Source organism: Thalassophryne amazonica, chromosome 19, assembly GCF_902500255.1.
Source record: "Thalassophryne amazonica chromosome 19, fThaAma1.1, whole genome shotgun sequence".
Lineage (NCBI taxonomy): Eukaryota > Metazoa > Chordata > Actinopteri > Batrachoidiformes > Batrachoididae > Thalassophryne > Thalassophryne amazonica.
In genome coordinates, this window is record NC_047121.1 from 24,714,427 (window position 1) to 24,731,126 (window position 16,700).

Sequence of the window (16,700 nt, forward strand, 5' to 3'; positions counted from 1 at the left end):
CTAGGACATTCAAGACAGACAGCAGTGCAGACAATCACGCAGTGTTAATCAAGTGAATTAATTCAATTATTGCCTGCCTCAATTTCCTGTCATTGGTCTAAAAGTCAAAACTATCCAAAATGTTTTCCTGCTGTCAAGGAGCCAGACCATAGTTCATGGTTTTATTAACACATGCATCCATCCAACCCTTCATGAGAGCCAAGCCACACCACCCAACCTGCAACAATAAGGATTGATTAATGACCCCCCCCAATAAAAAGAAAAACAAGAAGAAATTAGGTCTATGTTGCAATAAAATCCATGACTTAAGTAGAATGTTTTCTTAGTTAATCCACATTTTAAAAAGTATAGACATGAGTACGAACTACAGGGGTTTGATCCACGAGTGCATGTTGTGCTACTTCTGCTGCATTCACACGTTTGTGCTAAGCAGCAGACTATAAAGCAGGTGCTGTTTGTTTTTAATGAGGAAAGACGACCAGTGAGCAATGGATTATTTAAGCAGCGAGAGTCACGTGGTTTTAATTAGGTCACCGGGAATAATTTGTGTTATTATGGAGAGGAATTAATCTATAACCTAACAAAAAGAAGCCATCTGAGCTAGGGCTTCTTGTTTTACATTAATGCTGTGCAGAATAATAAAAGTCATATCTTTCAGTTTTAGTTGCTGTTTGTAATTTTGACTGTTGTGTCTTTACAAAATATTAGCACTTGGTAACAGTTAATTGTAGTAACTTCAGTGACATCACTGTATTGAAGCTCTGAGAATTTCAAAGAAATGTGCTCGTAGATGATTCAGATCCTTATTGTACATAATGCGTGTATTTGTATGACAGTGACTGGGTGTATCCATGCACGTGAAGTATCTACTTACTTTCCCTTGCAGTTTTTACAACTGTGACATCTTATTTGGATAAAGTTGATAATACAAATGCAACAGATCACTCAGAGAATGTATACTGCCATTCAGGAGACTTTTCAGAATTCTCATTTTTTTTACCCCAATATTTCGTTTCAGTGTCACAGACCAAAAAAAAAAAAAAGATGTGAAATAGAGAGATGAAAAGAGCCTGTCTCACAGTATTGAAGAAATTGATCTTGATCACCACCAAAATTTTATGAATGCAGGAAATCACATCGACACAAAAATGTCATTGTACTACCGCCCACTGTTTGACCCTTCCTTTGGTTAAACAGACAGTAGCGCTCACAAATGTCCTCCCACTGTTAGTTCGCCTGTTTGTGGTTGACTTGTGCTTTTTCTTGCAATAGTACAGTGCACATGAAGACCACTACTGTAATCATGACCAGGAGCAGGAGTGAACTACACAAAACCAACAAGTAGTATGGTACCAGTATACTGAAAAAAAGGACTGCTGAAGCCTCGAGCTGCTGAAATGTTGGGCTGCTAAGTGTTAGAGTTGCCTATCAAGAACCGGTTCTTTTCGGGTATCGTTAAGAATTGATTCGATCCACCGACATCAATAGCTTTTTTGCTTAACAATTCTCTTATCGGTCCTTCATAGCGACCATTGTTTTTGAGGGTGTTTGTCGGGAAAATTATCATTTCTCTAAGTTGATTGCAGACCCTGCAGTGACTCTGTACTCAACCGCTTCTGCAGCGCGACTCCACTTTGAAGCGTGAACCAATGAAACAGTGCTTTCATCCGATGGCTCGTTGGTTCTTTGATTCGCTGCTCTTCAGAAGCACCAAGTCCGCTTCTTAACTCCTCTCAAAGCCATTAAAATATGGCAGTTGTGAGTCACTTTTGTGTGGATTAAAGTCACTAACCTGACTTTTGTCTTGTTGCAGTCAAGAAACGAGAATCATCTTCCATTGGCACAGCTCCAAATGCTATGCTGCTCTCTGTCGAGACAGAGTCCGATCGGAATTAATAACTTCAAAATGAATTGCCGCTACAAATAAAATGACACCTCTTTACAAACGTTGTAATACAGACAATAAATTACAATCAACTAAAATGTTTTTTTTACTCACAAAATGAGACATCCTACATTCTTTGTGAATTACATCTTGACGTGAAGCACAGTCTGCAACAGCTGCAAGAGCTCAGCTCAGATGTATGGAAAGACATTCATGCTAATAATAAAAGGAAATGCTTTTGACAAAACTACAGATTTTGTTTATTTCTATTTATGTCCAGAGATTAAGGATCCAGTGACCAATTTCATATTTATTTACTTTAAGACTCAATAAAATGTTGCTGACATAGAAAACCTGTAAAGCCTACTTTTATTACACAGAAAATTCACAAGAGGTATCGATAAGGGAATCGATAAGGAATCTGATTGATAAGCGGAATCGATAATGGTATCGATATCGATAAAATCTTATCAATACCATCCCTATTAAGTGTAGATGCAGGGCCCATGATAAACCATCCATCCATTTTCTATACCTGCTTACTCCAGTCAAGGGTCACACGCGGCTGGAACCTGTCCCAGCAGTCATAGGGCATGATGCGGAGAGCACCCTGTACAGGATGCCAAGCTATCGCAGGACCCCAGAACACAATACTCAAGCATATACAAAGAACATTCTGACACTTTGAGCTTTCCCTCTGCACTTGACAGAACCAAAATTTTCTTCTTTTGTCTCAGTACAATGTCTTTCACTGTGTTGTTTCTGTGTAGCTTGTTAGCTTGAGAACAATTCTGTAAGATGTTTTGTAAATCACCTCACCTGTATTGTGTTATCACAAAAACAGGGTTTTTAGATATAAATGTGTTTATTTTTCACTAACTTTTCCTATATACAAATATGCCAAACAAATTTATAGAGAAATGCAGCTGTCTGGGAATGTATTCCACCACCTTGGATTATTTTGTTTGAAGAAATAACCAGCATATGTCATGCTGATGCCAACACTGTCTTCAGAAATCCTGGGGTGGAATAGTATATTTAGCCTTGGGCTTGGGCTGATATAGAGTATAAGTATGAAAAGTAACTGTACCCTCTTGGAACTCCCTAGTATGGAATAGTAAGATTCAGTGAAGAGTCAGTGGTGGGGTGCAGAAATTCGCTTGACAAATTTTCACTGTTGTCAACTGACTGCTGTATCAAGGTGCTTTTTCTATCACATCTGTGCATGTTGTTTGTGTGACCTTCCAGTGCTCACTACCCCGGCACAACCACAGTGAAGCAAGCCCTGAAGACACACAAGAAGTTGTGGTCATCAGAGGACTACAGCACTTTCAATGATGAAATCGGAGGAGGCTGCTGGCTCGCATTCTCAACCAAAACTATGTTAACGGACTCATGACTTCGTAAGTAAACTAGAAACACAACACTTTGTTGTCTACACAGGCAAAATAGCCACTCATAATTTGTGACTCTAATACTGCTAAAATAGAATAATATTAAATAAATATATCATATTGGATCACTAAATCCAAATAAATTAATTTGCATGACTTTGTGTCAGCCATGTAAGGTACTGTATGTGGGCAGGTGTTGGACTCTAGCCACTGTAATTCCTCCCGGTTCTTTATGTAATACACTAATGTTGAAAATCAGGCCCGGGTCCCCAGGAACAGAGCCCACACATGGACTCCATTTTCTGAAAAGCCCTCGAACATGGCTGGCACAACACTTATACCACTCAATGTGGGCGGTACAGTGGGTGTGTTTTAGTCTCGCAATCTTAATCTTACTGGTTCCCCACAGACAGGGGGAGCCCTCCCTTTATCTGAAACTTGCGCATGCATGATGGAAGTGAAACTTGACTCCTATGTTGAAACCTTGAAATAAGGAATTAGCACAGATATTATCTAACACCATCCTGTGTAGCTTAGATGTGTTTTATTTTTTCTCTGCAATGATCAGGGTAGTTCAGTGGAATCAGTGAGTCAGTAAACATGAGTAACTCTCTAAAAACTAATGCATATTCAGCTTTGAAACTTTGGCTTCTAATAGGTACAGGTGAGGACTGGTGAACCTTCTGTTTTGGGACATGTTGATATCTTTTCTAATAATAATTTTGCTATTATTTTATGTATTAGTGTAAATAGGAATGTTGGCAGAATGGAACATGTCTGGGTATGTTCAGACAGACCTACATTAAGTAGGCATTTTGTTTGTCGGCTGATGTGTGTTGAATTAAAACAGAATAAAATTACTTATTAGTTGACCGATAAAGACTTGATAGAATGGCCAGCTGGAAGCAAATGGACATTTATCCTTTAAACAGGTCGATGCCACAAAGGGTGGTGACCAGACTAATATGAATCAACTTTGACACACATCTTTGCTTTGTGTTTTGAGGTACATTCTAAATGCATCACTGTTTTTCATTCAGCACTTTTTCAGCTGCAGAATGTGAAAATTCCTGTCTGTTGTACCTGTATTAAGGATAAATGTCCACCAGGTGGAGATTAGCTTAGCATCTTAATTATGATTTCTAATCAAACAGGTAACAGTGACTAGAGCCCTGCGATGAACAAAGCACCACAAGTACTTGATAGGCATGTCTGTCTTTGTGTTATGGGCACACACTGCCCTGGTGTGTGGTTTGGTGATTCACAATTGTGAATGTTCCTCCAGCACAATTTCCTGGAATGTGGTAGCCAGCTACTATGAAGAACTGCCATTTGGCCGAGATGGGTTGATGACAGCTGAGGAACCTTGGAGTGGCAACTATGTGGTGGCGTCTCCTATCTGGATCACAGGTCTGGATTTGTCCTGAATATAGAGATAGATATATTTATTTTATGTATGTATGTATTTACTTATTTATTTTTGCAGTAACAAGTGGCATATGAATGCTAGTCACCTTAATCTTGGAAGACTCCCAAAAAAGCAGAGCTGACAGATTAATCTAGATTTGGAGAAGGTCACTGCAAGGATTTATACACTCACACACTTTATTGGACTGTGTCCACTGCACAAATACTTTTGGGCTGATAAATTAGGGCCCAAATGCGTTAACACACCACCTTTACTTCCACAGATTGCACAATGATCAAGAAAATCTGGTTCACCAAACATATGATGAGTGACTGCAAAATAATATTAATCACAGTTTGGGGACTGAGCCAGAATTGATCTGTAAAGCATTTATCAGAACCCAGAGCCACATTCATATATTAAATTCTAAAAATAGAGACCCAGTCCAAAAGTAACAGGAGGTTAATGAAGTCTGGTCCAAATTGGCTCAAAGATGAACGTGTTTTGCTGAAACAAAATGCAGCGAATCAGAGCAGAATCCCATGAGAAATGAACCACTCATTAATGGTCAGTGGTCAGACATTATTTAATTTCAACTCATTAAATTCAGCAAATATTGTAGAGAACCAATGATCACATATGAAGAAGCTGTTAATGTATCTCAGGACCCGTATAGAGGCTTTTTCCTCCTTCCTCTGTGCACATGTGCACACATGCAGACAGCCTGAGGTATGAAGATGAGAAATACGTCTTCTTTCTAATTGTAGTTAAGTTATATGATGTTTATTTAAGCTAAAATAAAATTTACTTTCATGTTTATATTTTTATAGCTCACACACATACACTCATCTTCAACCGCTTACTCCACTTAAGGGTCACAAGGGGGTGCAGCTTATTCCAGCAGTCATAGAGTGTGAGGCGGGGTACACCTGGGACACGACACCAGTCTGTCACAGGGCCACATATAGATAAACAAACACATTCACACCCGCACGGACAGTTTTTAAAGTTTCCAATCCATCTAACCTGCATCTTTGAATGTGGGAGGAAGCCAGAGCACCCAGAGAGAACCCACGCAAACACGGTTGAGAACATGCACACTCCACACAGAAAGGCCACCGGTGGGAATCGAACCCATGACCTTCTTGCTGTGAGGCAACAGTGCTGACAATTAATCCACCATGGTGTCCTATTTTTATAGCTATGCTTTAATATTAATGGGAGAGACTGCTTCCGTGGCATTGCTGGTGACCATGTACTTGGTGTTTCTGGGTCTAATAGATTCTCTGGGATGAAATAGCTTCATTTGTCCTCGCTGATGCTGGACAATGCTGAACATGAGCCACCATTTGTGGTTTGAGACAGAATGTTCAAAATGAGAGAATATTGAAGAACAGGATTCATGATGCTAGTCATGTTCACCTTTCCTACCTACTAACATGGGCAGATCATATGATTGAATAAGTAGGCGTGTCATTTGGACACAGATCCGCAAAGTTTACTTGTTGAGTCAATTTTGACGCCTCACTTGAATCGCATGCTCCACTCCATGAATAGTTGGTGGCTGTAATGGTTGTTGGTTGCCAGTAAACTCCACAGAAGAAGTAGTTACCATTCCTGTTGTGGTGTGAAAATAAAGAGTCAAGCAGATGAGGAGTAACAGTCAATTGGCAAAATTCATCTTAAAGGACATGTCTCACGTTTTTAACATCTCAGTTAGCAAGACAACATAAAAGTACCCATGATTGTAGTCCGCACACATGCTAATAATTAGTGATCACTGATGTATTTGTTCCCTCACTCTGAGTGTTAGCAGGTGCATTTCCGGAAAACATTTCACTCTGCAGTTCTCGGCATTTTTCGGCGTGTGATGCACATTTTAGAATGGGCAGAAACATCCCGATGGCTGACGGACAGACGGAAATGAACCTACTCCGTCTGAAAATGAAGCTTCTGAGCTGCTGTTCGAAAGTGATGGCTCGGCTTTCCAGACAGGAGACGACACACTTCACCCTGAAATACTTAACTTTTTCATAGTGTTGGATTTTGGAACCTGAAGTGTGGTGACGCACTGTTTGTGTGGATGCTGGTTTACTGAAGCTGTGTACATGGATGTGTTGACATCGCCATGATTCTGTTTTAACAGAGTTCCTGAAACGGAGATGGATTTGTTACATTGGAAAAAGCCAGAATACATTATTTCCAGGAGTTAATGGGCGTTATTTTACATGCCACAATTGTGAGCGAGGCGAAGCTGCAGTTGGTGATCTTGTTCACGCGCGTGCATCCTTCTTTGTTTCCTTCTTTTTTGTTCTTAGTTAACATTTGGAATTAAATCTTTAACATGCGGAGTGTGGCAGGTTCAGGATTTTACCCCTTTTGTGTATTCTTTGTTTTATTTTATTTATTTTTTTGCTTTGAGAGAGTGTGAATTTGGAACTGGTGTGTGTGTGTGTGTGTGTGTGTGTGTGCGCGCGCGCACTGCTGCTCGTTGCTCCTCTCAGCTCACTGTGAAAAAGAATGTCTCCAAGAGGTTTTTTTTCCCCTGGTAGCAGATGTAATTTTTTTTTTTTTTTTTAGATTTTATTGATAACAATACTTAGAATGAATCATGCACAAAGCTGAACCTGGAGCAGAGATTGTTATTGACAGGCTGTGTTTATGACTCATGGCTGTGCAGGTGCACAGAAACCTTCTCAGAGCTGCAGCTTTTACTGTGACTGCATCAAAATGAACAGTTTTCACTTAAAAACAAGATCATAACACGACATCACACTTATGTAAACTTTGGAATTAATCTGTGCCTCCATTCTTAATGTTAGCAGCTACAATCCACTGAAGCGCATGCTGGGACGTTTCTCATAGCTACGTCACTTGTCGGAAACACCCGAGTACTCACGAGTACTTTGTTTTCGGAAGTCTCCGTAGCTATTTGTGGCGAATTCCGTATACTTTGAAACCGGTCACAGAAGTCAATCAATCAATCAATCAATTTTTTTATATAGCGCCAAATCACAACAAACAGTTGCCCCAAGGCGCTTTATATTGTAAGGCAAGGCCATACAATAATTATGTAAAACCCCAACGGTCAAAACGACCCCCTGTGAGCAAGCACTTGGCTACAGTGGGAAGGAAAAACTCCCTTTTAACAGGAAGAAACCTCCAGCAGAACCAGGCTCAGGGAGGGGCAGTCTTCTGCTGGGACTGGTTGGGGCTGAGGGAGAGAACCAGGAAAAAGACATGCTGTGGAGGGGAACAGAGATCGATCACTAATGATTAAATGCAGAGTGGTGCATACAGAGCAAAAAGAGAAAGAAACAGTGCATCATGGGAACCCCCCAGCAGTCTACGTCTATAGCAGCATAACTAAGGGATGGTTCAGGGCCACCTGATCCAGCCCTAACTATAAGCTTTAGCAAAAAGGAAAGTTTTAAGCCTAATCTTAAAAGTAGAGAGGGTGTCTGTCTCCCTGATCTGAATTGGGAGCTGGTTCCACAGGAGAGGAGCCTGAAAGCTGAAGGCTCTGCCTCCCATTCTACTCTTACAAACCCTAGGAACTACAAGTAAGCCTGCAGTCTGAGAGCGAAGCGCTCTATTGGGGTGATATGGTACTACGAGGTCCCTAAGATAAGATGGGACCTGATTATTCAAAACCTTATAAGTAAGAAGAAGAATTTTAAATTCTATTCTAGAATTAACAGGAAGCCAATGAAGAGAGGCCAATATGGGTGAGATATGCTCTCTCCTTCTAGTCCCCGTCAGTACTCTAGCTGCAGCATTTTGAATTAACTGAAGCTTTTTAGGGAACTTTTAGGACAACCTGATAATAATGAATTACAATAGTCCAGCCTAGAGGAAATAATGCATGAATTAGTTTTTCAGCATCACTCTGAGACAAGACCTTTCTGATTTTAGAGATATTGCGTAAATGCAAAAAAGCAGTCCTACATATTTGTTTAATATGCGCTTTGAATGACATATCCTGATCAAAAATGACTCCAAGATTTCTCACAGTATTACTAGAGGTCAGGGTAATGCCATCCAGAGTAAGGATCTGGTTAGACACCATGTTTCTAAGATTTGTGGGGCCAAGTACAATAACTTCAGTTTTATCTGAGTTTAAAAGCAGGAAATTAGAGGTCATCCATGTCTTTATGTCTGTAAGACAATCCTGCAGTTTAGCTAATTGGTGTGTGTCCTCTGGCTTCATGGATAGATAAAGCTGGGTATCATCTGCGTAACAATGAAAATTTAAGCAATACCGTCTAATAATACTGCCTAAGGGAAGCATATAAAGTGAATAAAATTGGTCCTAGCACAGAACCTTGTGGAACTCCATAATTAACTTTAGTCTGTGAAGAAGATTCCCCATTTACATGAACAAATTGTAATCTATTAGACAAATATGATTCAAAACCACCGCAGCGCAGTGCCTTTAATACCTATGGCATGCTCTAATCTCTGTAATAAAATTTTATGGTCAACAGTATCAAAAGCAGCACTGAGGTCTAACAGAACAAGCACAGAGATGAGTCCACTGTCCGAGGCCATAAGAAGATCATTTGTAACCTTCACTAATGCTGTTTCTGTACTATGATGAATTCTAAAACCTGACTGAAACTCTTCAAATAGACCATTCCTCTGCAGATGATCAGTTAGCTGTTTTACAACTACCCTTTCAAGAATTTTTGAGAGAAAAGGAAGGTTGGAGATTGGCCTATAATTAGCTAAGATAGCTGGGTCAAGTGATGGCTTTTTAAGTAATGGTTTAATTACTGCCACCTTAAAAGCCTGTGGTACATAGCCAACTAACAAAGATAGATTGATCATATTTAAGATCAAAGCATTAAATAATGGTAGGGCTTCCTTGAGCAGCCTGGTAGGAATGGGGTCTAATAAACATGTTGATGGTTTGGATGAAGTAACTAATGAAAATAACTCAGACAGAACAATTGGAGAGAAAGTCTAACCAAATACCGGCATCACTGAAAGCAGCCAAAGATAACGATACGTCTTTGGGATGGTTATGAGTAATTTTTTCTCTAATAGTTAAAATTTTGTTAGCAAAGAAAGTCATGAAGTCATTACTAGTTAAAGTTAATGGAATACTCAGCTCAATAGAGCTCTGACTCTTTGTCAGCCTGGCTACAGTGCTGAAAAGAAACCTGGGGTTGTTCTTATTTTCTTCAATTAGTGATGAGTAGAAAGATGTCCTAGCTTTACGGAGGGCTTTTTTATAGAGCAACAGACTCTTTTTCCAGGCTAAGTGAAGATCTTCTAAATTAGTGAGACGCCATTTCCTCTCCAACTTACGGGTTATCTGCTTTAAGCTACGAGTTTGTGAGTTATACCACGGAGTCAGACACTTCTGATTTAAAGCTCTCTTTTTCAGAGGAGCTACAGCATCCAAAGTTGTCTTCAATGAGGATGTAAAACTATTGACGAGATACTCTATCTCCCTTACAGAGTTTAGGTAGCTACTCTGCACTGTGTTGTTATATGGCATTAGAGAACATAAAGAAGGAATCATATCCTTAAACCTAGTTACAGCGCTTTCTGAAAGACTTCTAGTGTAATGAAACTTATTCCCTACTGCTGGGTAGTCCATCAGAGTAAATGTAAATGTTATTAAGAAATGATCAGACAGAAGGGAGTTTTCAGGGAATACTGTTAAGTCTTCTATTTCCATACCATAAGTCAGAACAAGATCTAAGATATGATTAAAGTGGTGGGTGGACTCATTTACTTTTTGAGCAAAGCCAATAGAGTCTAATAATAGATTAAATGCAGTGTTGAGGCTGTCATTCTCAGCATCTGTGTGGATGTTAAAAATCGCCCACTATAATTATCTTATCTGAGCTAAGCACTAAGTCAGACAAAAGGTCTGAAAATTCACAATAAATTTCTACAACAGTCTTGACACACTCACCGCTTTGCGTTTCATCATAAATCGTGTTTCTGCTGCATGTTAATAATGGTGCTTCTTCTGGGCCTTCCTGTTTATGCTTTGATTTTTACATTTTAAAGTTAGAAAAACAGATGAAACTGTATATTAAATTACCACGTTTTGAGAGTATTTAAACTTGAAACAAAAAAGAAAAGAAAAATTAAGCAAGCAAAAGACCAAAAGAAAAAAAAAATTGCATGGTGAGTGTGAGATGACTGCGGATCTTCTTATCAGTAATATCCGACAGTCAGCTCGTACTCACCACTTTTCTGCAGTCATCATCCTGAATCACAAAAACACAACAGAGGGTGGTGTAAATGGTAGCAGAGGAATCAAATCACAGGTTTCTATAATTCCACCAAACAGTTTAAATGTATATCTTTAAATTGGCCTGTTTCTCTTTGCACTTGAGATCAGTAACAGGTCTTGGCCACTCTTTGAGAATTCATGGTATTTTCCAGCAAAGCATAGCATTTTCACCGCTTAACTTAATCAGTCACCAACTCTGAGGTAGAAATCTACCAGCTGGATTTGTTAAACCTGTTATTTTTTAAATGCACGGTTGAGTAGTGGCTGATTCTTAACAAAGTGTGTGATTTTACATGTTCAGTAATACAGTACCAATATAACAAATTCACTCCTTTGGATGTTTTCACGTGGGACAAAAAAAAGCAGAAAAAGAACCATTAAGTTTAGATTTTACATCACACTTGGGAGCCATTTTTTTGATGGAAAACAAATCTACCAAGTGATAGTTTTTTTTGTTTGGGTTTTTTGCCAATGCATTGGTTTGCCTGCTGGGTTTTTCTGTATTTATTTAAGCAGTTTTTAACCTCACAAGCCTCCCAGAGGCTGCAGCAGAGAATTGGCTCTGCAGTATCACTGTGCCACTGTCGTGCTACATATCCAGGATGGTGTTAATGGCGATGTGTTTGATTTCCACAAAAAATGGCAGTTTATCTGTATCAGACATCACCATAAGAATCTTCTTCCTTGTGGCTTCTAGCAAGTGTAGCTGACACATGAGATTTATTGTACTACTGTAGAACTTTACGAAACGGCTTTATATGTAAATTTCATAGACATAAATGTGGAGAGCTCTTAACAGTTGCAGACATTTCTCCATTCTGAGTTACTAAAGCTGTTTAATGATCTCTTTCACTGTTACCTTTCATTGATGGCCACTCCAAACAAATTTGCAGATATTTCTAATGATACGGTTGGATCTGAAATAGTCAAGTCAAACTGCAAAATACAGGCAGCTAACACACAGGAAAAAAGGAGGGAACAAAAACAGAGTAATATGAAAAGAAAACTGCAGACTGAATAAACGGGGAGTAGGTAAACTGTCAGTCACAAAATGCTCACAGAAAAATATATGCAAGAACCACAATGATCACAGTGAATCAATCAGCACAGAAACGGACAAGTGAGGGTTTAAATACCAAACAAACTAATCAGTGACAGGTGCAAACAACTCAGGAAAAGGTGGAAGGACATATACACATGAATCTAACTGAACATGAAGTGACCGAAGTGACCGACCGTGTAAAGGAAACCGAGACAGGACTAACAAGAACTAATACAAGAAGGGGTTCTCTCAAATAGTAACAGAAAAACAAAACCACAACTAAACACTAATATCAGGATTGTAAGTGCATAATCACGTAGAACACAAGTGGACACAGTGTTAACAGGGCGGCAAATAACATGTGATCACTACGGCTACACGTACAAATCACACACACATCAGGAGGCCACACGCAGGTGACAGGCAGAGACAGGACAACATGATAATGAACCGTAGACTGAGGAAGGGAGACAGAGACAGTGATAACAAAGACACACCAAAGACGGGCCACAAGGGGAACCAAACACCGACATAAACTCAGACAAGCAGTGAACGGATACAAACCACAACACACAGACATAGAACCAGGACCGGGAGCGCACAAACACACATCCACACAAACCCACACATACGTACACCCAACATCTATATTGATTTCCTGTGACTATTTCCATGATTTTCTGGATGTCAAGCTATAATCAGGAGGTGTTTGTCCCCCGACATGTGCTTTTCAGTCACCTTTTCATGGACTTTTCTTTTGTCTTCATGGTTGAGTGCGGACTTGCCATAGCTACAGGTGTATTTATCCTGCACAGTACACGTATCTCAGTTTCACTAAGTGTGACCTCTGTATTCATTTGGCAATAAAGTGACAATTTAGTTCATAATTGAAGGTGAAGATGAAAACATTTAACTCGTTGAGTTTTATGTATTCATTCATTCATTCATTTTTGATTTTATACTTTTAAAAACATTAACAAGATTCTGCTGTTTGGAATGTATCACATGAAAACCTTTGAAGGAGTGGATACTTTTATATGCACTGTAAATACTTAAAATCTAAAGATGGTCCATAGGGTGAAATCACTTTGTTCCTCTCCATATCCCCGTGCCGTGTGTCTGGGTTTGACAGCTGCTGCGATACACTTTGGATAAGAGTGGCCTGGAAAAGGTCAAGATCATAGCCAGTGACAACTTATGGGAACCCATTGCCTTGTCTTTGCTGCTCGACCAGGAGCTCAGCAGGGCTGTAGACGTAATTGGGTATGATCTTCTTTTGTGTCAAATGAAATATACTTTATTGTCCTGGCAGGGAACTTTTGCTTTGGCAAAGTACAGGGTGACCCCAAAAAATCAGAACCCAGAAAACTTTAAATAAATCCTACAAAGGTCCAGCAAATTTACACTTCACACTTCAGTCTGTGTACGATCATTGTCCAAAGTTTGTTATCTTGGTCGCTTTGCATAAACGTCGTGTTTTTCCAAAATATGCTCCAAATGGTATGATTTGTTGGTGAAATAAGCCTCCAGGCAAAATGTCTTCTCCTTGGTGGACCAAGACATTTTCGGGAAGAAAACTGGAACAGTAAGTAGTCTTCTATAAGAAATTTGCTAGATCTTTGTAGGATTTTTTTAAAAGTTTTATGGGTTCTGTTTTTTTTTTTGTTTTGTTTTTTTTTGGGGGGGTGGTCACCCTATACTACAGCAGCTGCAGAACAATGCAGAATGACAGAGACAACACAAAAGACAGACACAACGTTGATAAATCACAGATATCGGTTAAAACTGAAGTATGGAACCTGCTGTAAAACAGCATGAGAAGATTGCTAAAAATCAATTTTAAAACCTTAATACCCCCTTGAAATTCAAAAGCCCGATTAAAAATTGTCATTGGATAAATGTGCATGTAAAGCCTCCAACTCCATCGTGGGTGATTTTTACTTGAAAATATTGAATTCGTCATGTACTGAATCTGGTCATTTTTTTTAAACCCTTGAAGGAGAGCAGTGCTCTTGTAGAGTTCTTCCTTCAACACTGATCTGATTGGGATCGGACCTGATCAAGATGTCTTTTTGGATTGAACCCAGAGACATGAACACACAGACATGAACACACAACACTTTCATACAGATAAAATTCTGGTGGCTGAGTCCAAGAAGTTATTGAAATCCTTTATCTTAATCTTGATCTAGGACATTCAAGACAGACAGCAGTGCAGACAATCACGCAGTGTTAATCAAGTGAATTAATTCAATTATTGCCTGCCTCAATTTCCTGTCATTGGTCTAAAAGTCAAAACTATCCAAAATGTTTTCCTGCTGTCAAGGAGCCAGACCATAGTTCATGGTTTTATTAACACATGCATCCATCCAACCCTTCATGAGAGCCAAGCCACACCACCCAACCTGCAACAATAAGGATTGATTAATGACCCCCCCCAATAAAAAGAAAAACAAGAAGAAATTAGGTCTATGTTGCAATAAAATCCATGACTTAAGTAGAATGTTTTCTTAGTTAATCCACATTTTAAAAAGTATAGACATGAGTACGAACTACAGGGGTTTGATCCACGAGTGCATGTTGTGCTACTTCTGCTGCATTCACACGTTTGTGCTAAGCAGCAGACTATAAAGCAGGTGCTGTTTTGTTTTTAATGAGGAAAGACGACCAGTGAGCAATGGATTATTTAAGCAGCGAGAGTCACGTGGTTTTAATTAGGTCACCGGGAATAATTTGTGTTATTATGGAGAGGAATTAATCTATAACCTAACAAAAAGAAGCCATCTGAGCTAGGGCTTCTTGTTTTACATTAATGCTGTGCAGAATAATAAAAGTCATATCTTTCAGTTTTAGTTGCTGTTTGTAATTTTGACTGTTGTGTCTTTACAAAATATTAGCACTTGGTAACAGTTAATTGTAGTAACTTCAGTGACATCACTGTATTGAAGCTCTGAGAATTTCAAAGAAATGTGCTCGTAGATGATTCAGATCCTTATTGTACATAATGCGTGTATTTGTATGACAGTGACTGGGTGTATCCATGCACGTGAAGTATCTACTTACTTTCCCTTGCAGTTTTTACAACTGTGACATCTTATTTGGATAAAGTTGATAATACAAATGCAACAGATCACTCAGAGAATGTATACTGCCATTCAGGAGACTTTTCAGAATTCTCATTTTTTTACCCCAATATTTCGTTTCAGTGTCACAGACCAAAAAAAAAAAAAGATGTGAAATAGAGATGAAAAGAGCCTGTCTCACAGTATTGAAGAAATTGATCTTGATCACCACCAAATTTTATGAATGCAGGAAATCACATCGACACAAAAATGTCATTGTACTACCGCCCACTGTTTGACCCTTCCTTTGGTTAAACAGACAGTAGCGCTCACAAATGTCCTCCCACTGTTAGTTCGCCTGTTTGTGGTTGACTTGTGCTTTTTCTTGCAATAGTACAGTGCACATGAAGACCACTACTGTAATCATGACCAGGAGCAGGAGTGAACTACACAAAACCAACAAGTAGTATGGTACCAGTATACTGAAAAAAGGACTGCTGAAGCCTCGAGCTGCTGAAATGTTGGGCTGCTAAGTGTTAGAGTTGCCTATCAAGAACCGGTTCTTTTCGGGTATCGTTAAGAATTGATTCGATCCACCGACATCAATAGCTTTTTTGCTTAACAATTCTCTTATCGGTCCTTCATAGCGACCATTGTTTTTGAGGGTGTTTGTCGGGAAAATTATCATTTCTCTAAGTTGATTGCAGACCCTGCAGTGACTCTGTACTCAACCGCTTCTGCAGCGCGACTCCACTTTGAAGCGTGAACCAATGAAACAGTGCTTTCATCCGATGGCTCGTTGGTTCTTTGATTCGCTGCTCTTCAGAAGCACCAAGTCCGCTTCTTAACTCCTCTCAAAGCCATTAAAATGGCAGTTGTGAGTCACTTTTGTGTGGATTAAAGTCACTAACCTGACTTTTGTCTTGTTGCAGTCAAGAAACGAGAATCATCTTCCATTGGCACAGCTCCAAATGCTATGCTGCTCTCTGTCGAGACAGAGTCCGATCGGAATTAATAACTTCAAAATGAATTGCCGCTACAAATAAAATGACACCTCTTTACAAACGTTGTAATACAGACAATAAATTACAATCAACTAAAATGTTTTTTTACTCACAAAATGAGACATCCTACATTCTTTGTGAATTACATCTTGACGTGAAGCACAGTCTGCAACAGCTGCAAGAGCTCAGCTCAGATGTATGGAAAGACATTCATGCTAATAATAAAAGGAAATGCTTTTGACAAAACTACAGATTTTGTTTATTTCTATTTATGTCCAGAGATTAAGGATCCAGTGACCAATTTCATATTTATTTACTTTAAGACTCAATAAAATGTTGCTGACATAGAAAACCTGTAAAGCCTACTTTTATTACACAGAAAATTCACAAGAGGTATCGATAAGGGAATCGATAAGGAATCTGATTGATAAGCGGAATCGATAATGGTATCGATATCGATAAAATCTTATCAATACCATCCCTATTAAGTGTAGATGCAGGGCCCATGATAAACCATCCATCCATTTTCTATACCTGCTTACTCCAGTCAAGGGTCACACGCGGCTGGAACCTGTCCCAGCAGTCATAGGGCATGATGCGGAGAGCACCCTGTACAGGATGCCAAGCTATCGCAGGACCCCAGAACACA

At 39.3% G+C, this 16,700-nt stretch overlaps 1 protein-coding gene across 1 annotated transcript in view; it reads left to right on the plus strand.

Annotated features, from left to right (window-relative positions):
* The window catches only part of galcb (galactosylceramidase b), a 51,505-nt gene that overhangs the window by 14,466 nt on the left and 20,339 nt on the right, over window positions 1-16,700 (plus strand).